Source organism: Thalassophryne amazonica, chromosome 4 (genome assembly GCF_902500255.1).
Source record: "Thalassophryne amazonica chromosome 4, fThaAma1.1, whole genome shotgun sequence".
Taxonomy (NCBI): domain Eukaryota; kingdom Metazoa; phylum Chordata; class Actinopteri; order Batrachoidiformes; family Batrachoididae; genus Thalassophryne; species Thalassophryne amazonica.
Window position 1 is genome coordinate 91,883,492 of NC_047106.1, and position 13,074 is coordinate 91,896,565.

Below are 13,074 nucleotides of genomic sequence, written 5' to 3' on the forward strand. Positions count from 1 at the left end.
CTTTGTTCCATTGATGGTAAATGGGATCGGACAGGTCTTCCATATTGTGAACTCCACCACCAGCTCCTTCATCTTAGATACATTGAGCTGCAGGTGGTTGAGTCCACACCACTCCACACACCTGTCCACCACACTCCTCTACTTACCCTATCCCTCACAAAATGTGGGCAGCCTGTGAGGTAGTTGGTAGTCCAGGCCACCTCATCTCATGTAGGTTCTCACTAAACAAGTCAGGCCATATGGTGTTGAAGGCACTGGAGAAGTCAAAGAACATGGCTCTCACAGATCTGCCTGCCTCCTCCAGTTGAGAATAAGCCCCACTCCCCTGTTGGGCTGGTACACAAACTGCAGGGGATCCAACAATGATTTGACGACTGTGCTGAGGTGCTGAGCTGGTCAAATTACATCATCATCTGTAATGTTAGGGCCACAGGTCTGCAGTCATTAAGTGTGTTGGGATTCTTCTTGGGCACAGGGACAAGACATAAGATTTTCCACTGCTCAGGAACACCCACCTGGCTCAGCCGACAGTTGAAGATGCATTGAAAAATCACACACAGCTGGATAGCACATTCCTTCAGCAGTCTGGTCCTGAGGCCATCAGGACTAGGGATGGTATCTATAAGATTTTATCAATATTGATACCATTATCGATTCCGCTTATCGAACCAATTCTTTATCGATTCCCTTATCAATACCTCTTGTGAATTTTTGTCTACTAAAAGTAGGCTTTGAAGGTTTTCTATGTCAGTGGGTCAGAGAGCTTTTTCTTATCATGCACCTGCTCTGTGGAACGGTCTTCCTGCAACCATGAGGCAGTCAGAGTCTGTGGACATTTTTAAGTCACGACTTAATGCCTATTTTTATTCTCTTATGAATAGTTTTTAGTTTTTATTTGTTTTATTCTTTTACTTGTTTTTAATTATGTATTTGATTTTTTAATTTTTATTTATTTATTTTAATTTTTTATGTTGGACTGTTCTATGTGAGCCACCTTGAGACGGCTTTTGTCGTGATTTCGCACTTTATAAGCCAATTAAATTGAAATCGAATTGAAACTGAACATTTTATTGAGTCTTAAAGTAAATAAATATGAAATTGCTTACTGGTTCCTTAAACTTTGGACATAATAAACTCTACATGGTGGATCCTTGATCTCTGGACATAAATAGAAATAAACAAAATATGTAGTTATTGTCAAAAGCATTTCCTTTCAGACATTCTTGACATGAATGTCTTTCCATACATCTGAGCTGAGCTCAGCTGGCTGCGCTGCACGTCAGGATGTAATTTATAAAGAATGCAGCACATCTCATTTTGGGAGGAAAAAAAACGTTTTAGTCAACTGTAGTTTCTTGTCTGTATTACAACATTTGTAAGAGGTGTCATTTTATTTAAAGCGGCAATTCGTTTTGAAGTTATTAATTCCGACCGGACTCTGTCTCAGCAGAGAGCGGCACAGCATTTGGAGCTGTGTCAATGGAATGGAGGATGATTCTCGTTTCTTGACTGCAACAAGACATGAGTCCCAGTTAGTGACTTTAATCCACACAAAAATGACTCACAATATTTTAATGGCTTTGAGAGAGGTTAAGAAGCGGATTTGCCATTTCTGAAGAGCAGTGAATCAAAGAACCAACGAGCTAGTGGATCAAAGCATTGCTTCATTGGTTCACGCTTCAAAGTGGTGTCGTGCTGCAGAAACAGTTGATAACAGAGCTGCTGCAGAGTCTGTAATCAACGTAGAGGAATGATCATTTTCCTGAGAAACACGCTCAAAAACAATGGCTGTTCTGAAGGACCGACAAGGAAATCATTAAGCAAAAAGGCTATTGATATCGGTGGATCAAATCATTTCTTAATAATACTCTATAAGAACCGGTTCTCGATACCCAACCCTAATCCGGACCTGCAGCCTTTCCCGGACACAGGCAACTAAATTCGGTTCTCACATCCTCAGCAGTGATGGTGATGGGAGGCATTGAGGAGAATGAGGGAGTAGTGGAGGGAAGGGAGTGGGGGAAGTTTGGTGGGAGGAGGGGGTGGCAATAATCAGGTGAGTGCACCGGGGAGGGGGAGCAATGAGATTAGCTGGGGGAAGGGTGGGAAGAGTCCATGTTGTCCAACCTGTTGAAGAACAGGTTTGGGCTCATGCATGTTTTCTTCCATCATCTGGTCTGCCTTACCTTGACCAGTGATAGTTCTCATCCCACTCTACACCTCTCTCATGGTGTTCTGCTGGAGCTTGCTCTCCAGGTTCCTCCTCTAGCTGTCCTTCCCCTCTACAGTCTTCTTCCTCCATTCAAGCTGTACCCTCTACAGGTCCTCCCTGTCTCCACTCCTGAATGCAGCCTTCTTCTTGTTTAGTATTGCCTTGATGTCCTTGGTCACCCAGGGTCTGTTACTGGGGTAACACCGCACAGTCTTGATTGGGATGATATTGTCTGTTCAGAAGTTGATATAATATAAATTGATATAATCCATTATGTAGTCCATAATTCTTTTGATGTCCTCCCCCTACTAAATATATTGTAGTATAAAAACACATTTTTTCAGGAAAAATAAGTTTCATATTTAACATAAAACTGAAATACATATAAATTATAGAATGAATGAACTATAATATGTTAACATTACAATAAACAAACTACACTACATTATTATTTTGCTGGAACACTTACGTTGCAAACATTGCACGAGACTGACATCTGGACATTTTCACTTATGTACAAAAGAAATTAACAGTGAAGCAGGTTATTAATTGAATAAGTGGAAAAACAAAGGTGATTGAAAAATTCATCACCATGGGATTTCTGATAAAAAATGTTGAATGCTAGCCTGGATGATATTGTCCATAAAATCTATGACGTAATATCTTTATTTAGTATTTAATTCAGAGTCTTGCCCATGAAGGGTTTGTAAAAACTGTTAAGTCATGTTATTATTTCAGTTAGATGAAGCATAGAGTTTAGTAAACAGACAATTTCTCAGGAAATCAATTGGGATTTAATTAATATTCAAATGTATGCAAATTTGTATTCTGAGGAAAAAATAATGTAAATTTTCAGCAGGTAAGGTACTTAAAAATAGTTTGGTTTGACAGCTAGACACCCCCACTCCTCCATTACAAGCTAAATATATTTTGATTGTGTAGTGAATCTGACTCAGACACAGACTCATCTTCACAGAATCAAAAAATACATTAATCTTCTCCTTTTCAAAGAACTTTTTCTCCAAACCTTCCAAAGGCCGAATGTCTTGAGGTGAAGGACTGTGTTATCACTGACCTGGGGTAACCAAAGAAACCCGCACCTCCTCACAAACATGACCAGTCTCCAACAAACACTGTTATACTGTATTTCAAAGGTTCCTCTGAAATCAGGATGGGTTGAACCCAGCTCAGCCTGAATTTATTAGACAGTTGAAATAAACCTGTCTACATTGGAGATGTTCCAGGCCATATAACGAACAGGACCTCTACATCAAAAATTACATTTGTTGATATGGTGCCAGAAAATATCAACTGCAAAGCACTCTGTGATCAATGTATAGCCTCCCATGTCTCCAGAAAAGGGTCTTCAAAGCATTCTTGCAGATTTTATAAAGAGGTCGATCAGTTCCAACATCCAGACACAAAGATCCCTCATGGCAGTGGAACCACAGTGCCACCAACAGGGAAAACACTGACACACTCCGGTGCGCAGATAACCCCTCTTAACCAAACAGAGAAATTCTATTTTTTATCTTTGTTATAGCGTTCTTTCGGCTCATGACCGAAAGAACGAGATCGCGAGTACAAGCGGCCAAGATGAGTTTCCTCTGCAGGGTGGCTGGGCGCTCCCTTAGAGATAGGATGAGGAGCTTGGTCACTCGGGAGGAGCTCGGAGTCGAGCCGCTGCTCCTCCACGTCGAAAGGAGTCAGTTGAGGTGGCTCGGGCATCTTTTCTGGATGCCCCCTGGATGCCTCACTGGAGAGGTGTTCCGGGCACGTCCCACTGGGAGGAGGCCCCGGGGAAGACTCAGGACAATCTAGAGGGACTACATCTCTCGGCTGGCTTGGGAACGCCTTGGGGTTCCCCCGGAGGAGCTGGGAGAGGTGTGTGTGGATCGGGAGGTCTGGGCGGCTTTGCTTGAGCTGCTGCCCCCGCGACCCGACTCTGGATAAAGCGGAAGAAAATGGATGGATGGATGGATGTTTGTTATAGGTATCCAAAAGACAAATTGTATATTCCAGTTTAAGCTGTTAATATGTTTCTTTTATGCAATGCCTTTTATAACTGTTGATGTACGTCAGATGTTATTTCATGAATTATTAATGAATTGTTATGGTGACACATATTCATTTTACTCGATTTCCGGGTTCTAGGATGTACTTAGGAAACTTAGTCATCTTATATTATGTTAGCTAAATAAGGAATGTTATTAATTATATGTGATCTTTTTCCATCATTTCCTTTGGGTCAGAAATCTAAATCCAAATGAGCGGAGGTTATGACCATGCACCCCTTAAAAAGTTTTGTCCTGTTTGCCGGCTGTTCAACAGCCTCTTATTGGCTGTGTGTGGCCCTCCTTTTTCCAGACTCTCAACCTCATGGCTTTTGTTTCATTGTCCTTTTGTTTCATTTTCATTGCTCTTAGTCTTTTTGCACCAGTTTTAATATTTTTTAAGACTTGAGTCAAGTTTTCTTCATTTCAAAGACAACTTCTTGGCCACATTTTTCAGATTAAGAGTGAATTTGTGAAATCTCCAAATTCTATTTTCAGCTTGGTGCCAAACATGTTTTTGTTAGCTTTTATGCCCTCCAAATGTTGTTTGCCAAGACTTGAACTTTTTCTAAATTTTTACAAAGTCTTTAAATCATCCGTTGGTCAATCAGAACCAATTTTGATGGAACCACTGAACTACCACATACAGTTCTGCTGGCAAAACAGTCCGGACCTACAGCCTGTGGTCACCTGGGAGACCCAGTGAGTTAACCAGATGCAGGTCAAATGAAAGACTGCAAAGGCCCATCAGGAAATTGGACCCGATCAGAAACACATCTGATCCAACAGACCCAGACAACTGAACCAACCAAGTGTCTGACAGTCTTTGTTGTCAAATGATGCAAAATGGCTATTAGTTTGTTAATTTTCTTAATAATAATTTGTGAACCCAAATTGTTTTTTTCATTAAATGTCTACACATTGTTCTTTCACTGCTTCTTCTTTAATGTCTCATTATTAACAGATGTCTCAGTAATAAAATTATCAATCATTATTTATATTCTCAAAATATCAGTCAACTGTGTTTAGGGCCCCTTCACACATAATACAAATAAGTACAACTCAGGGCAACTCACGGCGAAACAGCTCTTATGAGCGAACTACGAAAACATCTTGCTGACAGGTGTACACAATCCCAGTGTGATGGTTCGTGCATGCGAGCCTTTTGAGCAGGAACACACTCCGAGCAGCTGCACCACATCACGCCACTGATGTGGAGAACAATAAAATAAAAACCAGCTGTATAATTAGTGAATATCACTGGGCTAATCAAATCAAATCAATTTATATAGCGCCAAATCACAACAAACAGTTGCCCCAAGGCGCTTCATATTGCAAGGCAAAAGCCATACAATAATCACAGAAAAACCCCAACGGTCAAAACGACCCCCTATGAGCAAGCACTTGGCGACAGTGGGAAGGAACAATATAATATAAACAATATAAACAATACATAAAAGGGGATGTAATACAGAACACCTTGGTTAAATAACCCTGTTAAAAAAAAAGTCACAGGATTTGCACCCATAAGCTCTGATTACCAGATGGAAACTTTGCCACTGTGCAAAAATCACTGGCCTGTAATTAGTGTGGAAAAATGCCTGAAATCAATAAAGACATGGACGAGGTGCACTGTGCCCAGCAACTACAGCCCGCCACAAAGGTGTAAGATGTTTTATATATTTCCACGTGAGGACGACAGGCAGACATGTGCCTCATGGAGGAATGTTGTAAGTTCATGTCCTTCCAAACACGGAACGTGTTGTCAGTCTGGGACGTGTAGGAGCAGAGATATTTACAGCCGCGTCTGTGAGGGGACACGCTCCCCCGTGCATTCAGCACCCAGACAAACGTGTCACTCTGTGTTATGTGGTCATTCATTTTCATTATTACCTCCGCCAAGGAGGTTATGTTTTCGGTTGAGTTTGTTTGTTTGTCTGTTTGTCTGTCTGTCTGTTTGTCAGCAGGATAACTCAAAACGTTTTGAATGGATTTTGATGAAATTTTGTGGAGTGGTTGGAAATGACAATAGGAACAAGTGATTAAATTTTAGTGGTGATCCGGATCACGATCCGGATCCAGGAATTTTTTAAAGGATTCTTCACCATTGCGGGATAGGGGGAATTTTGACATTCTAGTTTCTAACTCCACAAAAACAAGGCAGAAAGGCTTGAAAAAAATTAGGGTGTAACATAGTCAAATGTTCTATCAAACAACAAAGTTTGGTGATGATTGGATCCGGATTCCGGATCTGGTGATCCAGAATATGCAAAAATATAGGGAAAATAGAAAATGTGTCAGTGTGAGGTGACAAATGAAGCTAAAGATGCACAACTAACACCAAATTGTAGCTGAATCTGTACTGATTCAGTAAGGTGTCATCAGATTTGATGTAGCTTCAAATGTTATGGAGCTAGATCCAGAAGAAAACCGCCATTACCGAAAAATTGTTTTATACAATAACTTTTGAACTAATAAAGACATAAAAGTGATTCCAAGTTCTAGTGGTGGAGGTTTGCACTCTCTGAGTGCTTATAGCTTCTTACCAACATATTCATAGCCTTTGTGCATCACCACCTTGTGTGTGTGTGTGTGTGTGTGTGTGTGTGTGTGTGTGTGTGTGTGTGTGTGTGTGTGTGTGTGTAGACATATCTGGTCAAAACTTAATCTTTGCTCATTGGAAACACATCGATCACTATTGTGAAGGTGTCATAATGGCAACTGCAGATTATACAGGACCAAAACTACATTACATACCATAACTTAAAGCTACAGTGTAGAGGTTTTAGTGTCTTCTAGTGGTGAGGTTGCAGATTGCATTATGCCATCTCTGGTCATGATGCTCATCAGTTTTTCTTTCACATTTTTGCTTTTCATGCTTCCTTGCTTTCTCTTGTGATAAGCAAGATCTATGATTTTCCATTTCACAAAACTGGGGGTCCTCAGACCCGCATGAGCAACCAGTACAACCACTGATTCCAAAACTGATTGCACTCTAAGGGGACGCACTGCAAAATGTGAAATGCGGTGCTTACAGTAAGTATTGGTGCATACCATTTGTACTCAGAGGTCAAACTTTCTCAGTTATGCACTCCCAGGAACAGCCACTGAAGTCATAATTTGTTCTTGACAAGTCATACAAACCCCATGTACTCCAAATTCACAATCCATCATGGCTCCTCTGAGCAGCAATGACACTGAAAGCTGTATTTTTTTAATGCTTTTGGCACATCTGTCTGTTGTATGTCCAGTTTAATAAATCCTGCACACAGTACTATCCTACCACTGTCTATGGAAAATTGCTGAATATTTACCACATAAGGTGGTGTTTATCAACTGATGCTGCTAATACTGGCTAACGCAGTAGACGTCCTGGTTACAATAACTGGTTACACCACACTACAAACACTCCTAAATCCTACCCACTGTAGCTTTACCTCATCTGCTGCATTGTGGTACATGCTTCCTATGACTGTAAGTCATAACAGTAAGGGAAACTGGGGCACAGTCAACCAAGGGGCACAGTGAATCAGTAGCCATATCTGCAAAACTACATATATATTTGCAGCAGTTATGCCATATTTTAATGCATAAAGACATCCCCATATAAATTAGCATTTTATTTTTGGATACATTAAGGGTAAAACTAAGTGGCAAGTGAAGTCAGTTTTTCCTATCAAAGTAATTTTTTTGGATGTCAGTGTCTTTGTATTTATTTCTCACAACAGAGGAAAGGTGGCCCAGAAATTGTTATTAGTTAGAAGACTACCCCGTCCAACTAATGAGCATGTGTTATGTCTTCTCCAGACTATCAGCTATTTGATAACATGACTCGTGTGTCACATGCACCCGGGGCACAGTGAATCGGGCCACAGTTAATCAGTCTAGAACCTGATTTACTAAGCCCCAGAATCAAGTGGATCACAAATATTACTTGTTGAAGCTTATACATTTATTTTTCCATGAATTATTTCTATAATTACCTCCGCCAAGGAGGTTATGTTTTCGGTCGCATTTGTTTGTTTGTCTGTCTGTTTGTCTGTTTGTCAGCAGGATAACTCAAAACGTTTTCAACAGATTTTGATGAAATTTTGTGGAGTGGTTGGAAATGACAAGAGGAACAAGTGATTAAATTTTAATGGTGATCCGGATCACAATCCGGATCCAGGAAGTTTTTAAAGGATTCTTCACCATTGCGGGATAGGGGGAATTTTGACATTCTAGTTTCTAACTCCACAAAAACAAGGCAGAAAGGCTTGAAAAAAAATTAGGGTGTAACATAGTCAAATGTTCTATCAAACAACAAAGTTTGGTGATGATCGGATCCGGATTCCGGATCTGGTGATCAGAATATGCAAAAATATAGGGAAAATAGAAAATGTGTCAGTGTGAGGTGACAAATGAAGCTAGAGATGCACAACTAACACGAAATTGTAGCTGAATCTGTACTGATTCAGTAAAGTGTCATCAGATTTGATGTAGCTTCAAATGTTATCGAGCTAGATCCAGAAGAAAACCGCCATTACCGAAAAATCATTTTTATACAATAACCTTTGAACTAATAAAGACATAAAAGTGATTCCAAGTTCTATTGGTATGTTTTCATGGTCAAGGCTGTCAAATATACAGGAAAGAAAAGTGTATGTATCATAGTTTTGGTTGTAACACTGAATTGTTGAATAGATCACTGTGCCAAGGAGGGAATCTCTTTAGGGTCAGTGACCCTATGGCCTTGGCAGAGGTTTGCACTCTCTGAGTGATTCTAGTTTGTTATGTAATTGTGTACGTAGGTATTGTCGTAATTATTTATATAACTGTCCTGGTAGTGGTTTCTGTGTTTTTAATGTGTGCACTGAGCTGTCATCCAGCTGTCAGTGTGCTGTGATCATCTGACAGGTACCTTTGGACCTTGCTGTCCAGCCCCATGTGATCAGATTTGTACCTACATTTTATGCAAGTGTGGGACACAGGTGCACACATACACATGTGCGACATATGCACCACATGTGTGTGGCTTTTTGCAACTCCACAGTCGTGTGGCACTTAGACAGATTTCACATCCAGCTCGACAGTGATTGTCTGCTGAGTGTTTTCATGATGATAGTGCAAATGGCCACACATTTTCTAATGAGTGGTGTTAGATGTGTTGTGTGGGCCGCTGAAGAGGAGGTACTGCTGGCCCACCACCACCCGATGGCGCCCTGCTTGGAGTGCGGGCTTCAAGCACGAGAGGGCGCCGGAGCCACTGGGAGTGACAGCTGTCACTCTTCATCAGCACCAGCTGTCGCTCAGTCAACTCATCACCATCTCTATAAAGGCCGGACTGCGACTCCACCTCCTCGCCGAGAAATCAGCTACCATTCAGGTAATTTTCTCTACTGACTCAAAACATTGAGTAATAATCTGAACTTCTTTGCAGCCGTTTTCCTGTGGTTTCCTTATCTGTGGGATTGGCGTTTGGTGTGATCAGCGACGGCTTCGCTTCACACTCCAACCAGATAAGTGGTTAGACAGGAGCTGCTTGAGTGTGTGATTGGAGGTGGAGGTTCTCCCTCCTCATTGTGTACAGACTGTGGGATTACTGAGTGTGCGACCTCACACTCATCAGGACTGTCTCTGTTCTCTGCCAGCAGTACCGGGTCTGACTGCTGAAGACAGCGGCCACCTGGGGCGCAGGGCTTGGCGGCTCCGGTGTTCTTCAGCTCCGTTGGCGGTGGAAGCTGTCTGGGATCCGGCTCTTCTCTCGCCAGGCATCTTCTATCGTCGAGCCTGCCCACACGTCACCTGGTGTATGATTGACAGTCACCATATTGTTATTGTCTGTACGTCGTTGTGCGATTCACAATGTTAAATTGTTACTTTTGGCTTATCCATTGTCCGTTCATTTACGCCCCCTGTTGTGGGTCCGTGTCACGACACTTTCACAACAGGATTTCTCGGCCAGTGTCATGGATCCCGAGGGGCGTCAACCATCGCTTGAACAGCCAATGGAAGAGCGAGGTGCACAGGCGCCAGCAGGAGGCATGTTGGGTGAGCTGCAGCACATCTTAACCGCCTTTACTGCTCGGTTGGACTTAGTTACCGAGCAGAGCAGTGTTCTCAATCGTAGGATGGAGGCTCTCACCGCCCAGGTGGAAGCGCATGCTCAGGGCGCTGCTGCAGCACCTCCTCCTGCTGACCGTGTGCCAGAATCAGACATTCCTCACCTTCCCCTGAAGCATACATAAGCCCTCCGGAGCTGTACGGAGGCTGTGTGGAGACGTGCGCGGACTTGATGCAGTGCTCACTCGTCTTTTCACAGCGTCCCGTCATGTACGCATCAGACGCTAGCTGGGTGGCTTATGTGATCAATTTGCTTCGAGGAGAGGCACGCGCCTGGGCTACAGCGCTTTGGGAGCAGAATTCACGGCTCCTAACAGTTTACACTGAGTTTGTGAGGGAGTTCCGACAGGTGTTCGACCACCCTCATAGATGCGAGATTGCTTCAAGTGTGCTGCTGTCGATACGGCAGGGGCGTCGAAGCGCAGCGAAGTATGCAGTCAACTTCTGCATTGCGGCAGCGCGAGCCGGCTGGAATGCTGTTGCGCTCCGCGCCGCTTTTGTAAACAGACTGTCTCTGGTCCTTAAGGAGCACCTGGTGGCGAAGGACGAGCCACGGGATTTAGATGGGCTTATCGACCTGGTTATACGGTTAGACAACCGATTAACAGAACACCAACGGGAGCGAGACGAAGGGCGTGGTCAGGCACAAGCCGTCCCTCTTCCTCCCGGGTCCGAAAGGGAGCCGACTTCCCCACGCTCCGCTGCCAGGGCTCTCCACGTGACGACAGCTCCCCCTGCTGACGTTGCTATGGAAAGGAGCAGGGCCAAAAAGCGATCAGAGCAGAGACAAAGGAGGCTGATCTGTGGAGAGTGTTTTCTCTGCAGCTCTACCGAGCACACACAGAGAGAATGCCCCAAACGGTCAAAACAGCAGCACTCGTCCTTAGAGACTGGGCTAAGGGTGGGTCACAACACCCACGTGGGGAAACCCCGACGATCTGCACGAATCCCAGTCACGATCCTGAGTGGGGATCTAACCCTTCACGCCCCAGCACTGGTGGACACGGGGTCGGAGGGGAATCTGCTGGATAGCAGATGGGCAAAGGAGGTTGGGCTCCCTCTAGTGGCCTTACCGTCACCATTGTCGGTGCGGGTGCTAGATGGCACCCTTCTTCCACTAATCACACACCGGACACAGCCAGTGACATTGGTGGTGTCTGGGAATCACAGGGAGGAGATTGTGTTTTATGTAACACCTTCTACCTCCCGAGTGATTTTGGGTTTTCCATGGGTGTTAAAACACAATCCCCGGATTGACTGGCCGTCTGGGGCTGTGGTTCAGTGGAGCGAAACCTGCCACCGGGAGTGTTTAGGATCCTCGGTTCCACCCGGTGTGACAGCTAAGGAGGAGGTTTTAGTCCCCCCCAATCTGGCGGCGGTGCCAGCCGAGTACCATGACCTTGCTGACGTCTTCAGCAAGGATCTGGCACTCACGCTGCCCGCGCACCGTCCGTACGATTGTGCCATTGATTTGATACCGGGCGCTGAGTACCCGTCCAGCAGGCTGTACAACCTCTCACGTCCGGAACGCGAATCAATGGAGACCTACATCCGGGACTCGTTAGCTGCCGGGCTGATCCGGAACTCCACCTCCCCGATGGGTGCTGGTTTCTTTTTTGTGGGCAAGAAGGACGGCGGAATCCGTCCATGCATTGATTACAGAGGGCTGAACGAGATCACGGTTCGCAACCGATACCCGTTACCTCTGTTGGATTCAGTGTTCACGCCCCTGCATGGAGCCCAAATTTTCACGAAATTGGATCTTAGGAATGCTTATCACCTGTTTCGGATCCGGGAGAGAGACGAGTGGAAGACGGCATTTAACACCCCGTTAGGTCACTTTGAGTACCTGGTCATGCCGTTCGGCCTCACCAATGCGCCCGCGACATTCCAAGCATTGGTTAATGACGTCTTGCGGGACTTCCTGCATCGGTTTGTCTTCGTATATATAGACGATATACTCATCTTTTCTCCGGATCCTGAGACCCATGTCAAGCATGTACGTCAGGTCCTACAGAGGTTGTTGGAGAACCGGCTGTTTGTGAAGGGCGAGAAGTGTGAGTTCCACCGCACTTCTTTGTCTTTCCTGGGGTTCATAATCTCCTCCAACTCCGTCGCCCCTGATCCGGCCAAGGTTGCGGCGGTGAGAGAATGGCCCCAACTAACGAACCGTAGGAAACTACAACAGTTCCTCGGTTTTGCAAATTTCTACCGGAGGTTCATCAAGGGCTACAGTCAGGTAGTTAGCCCCCTGACAGCCCTGACCTCCACAAAAGTCCCCTTCACCTGGTCGGATCGGTGCGAAGCCGCGTTTAGGGAGTTGAAACGCCGGTTCTCGACTGCACCGGTTCTGGTGCAGCCCGATCCCAAGCGCCAGTTTGTTGTTGAAGTGGATGCCTCTGACTCAGGGATAGGAGCCGTGCTGTCCCAGAGCGGGGAGTCCGACAAGGTTCTCCATCCATGTGCCTACTTTTCCCGCAGGTTGACCCCAGCTGAACGGAACTATGACATCAGCAATCGGGAACTTCTTGCAGTGAAGGAGGCTCTTGAGGAGTGGAGACACCTGTTGGAGGGAGCATCGGTACCATTTACGGTTTTCACGGACCATCGGAACCTGGAGTACATCCGGGCCGCGAAGCGTCTGAACCCCAGGCAAGCCCGCTGGTCGCTGTTCTTCGGGCGTTTTGACTTCCGGATCACCTACCG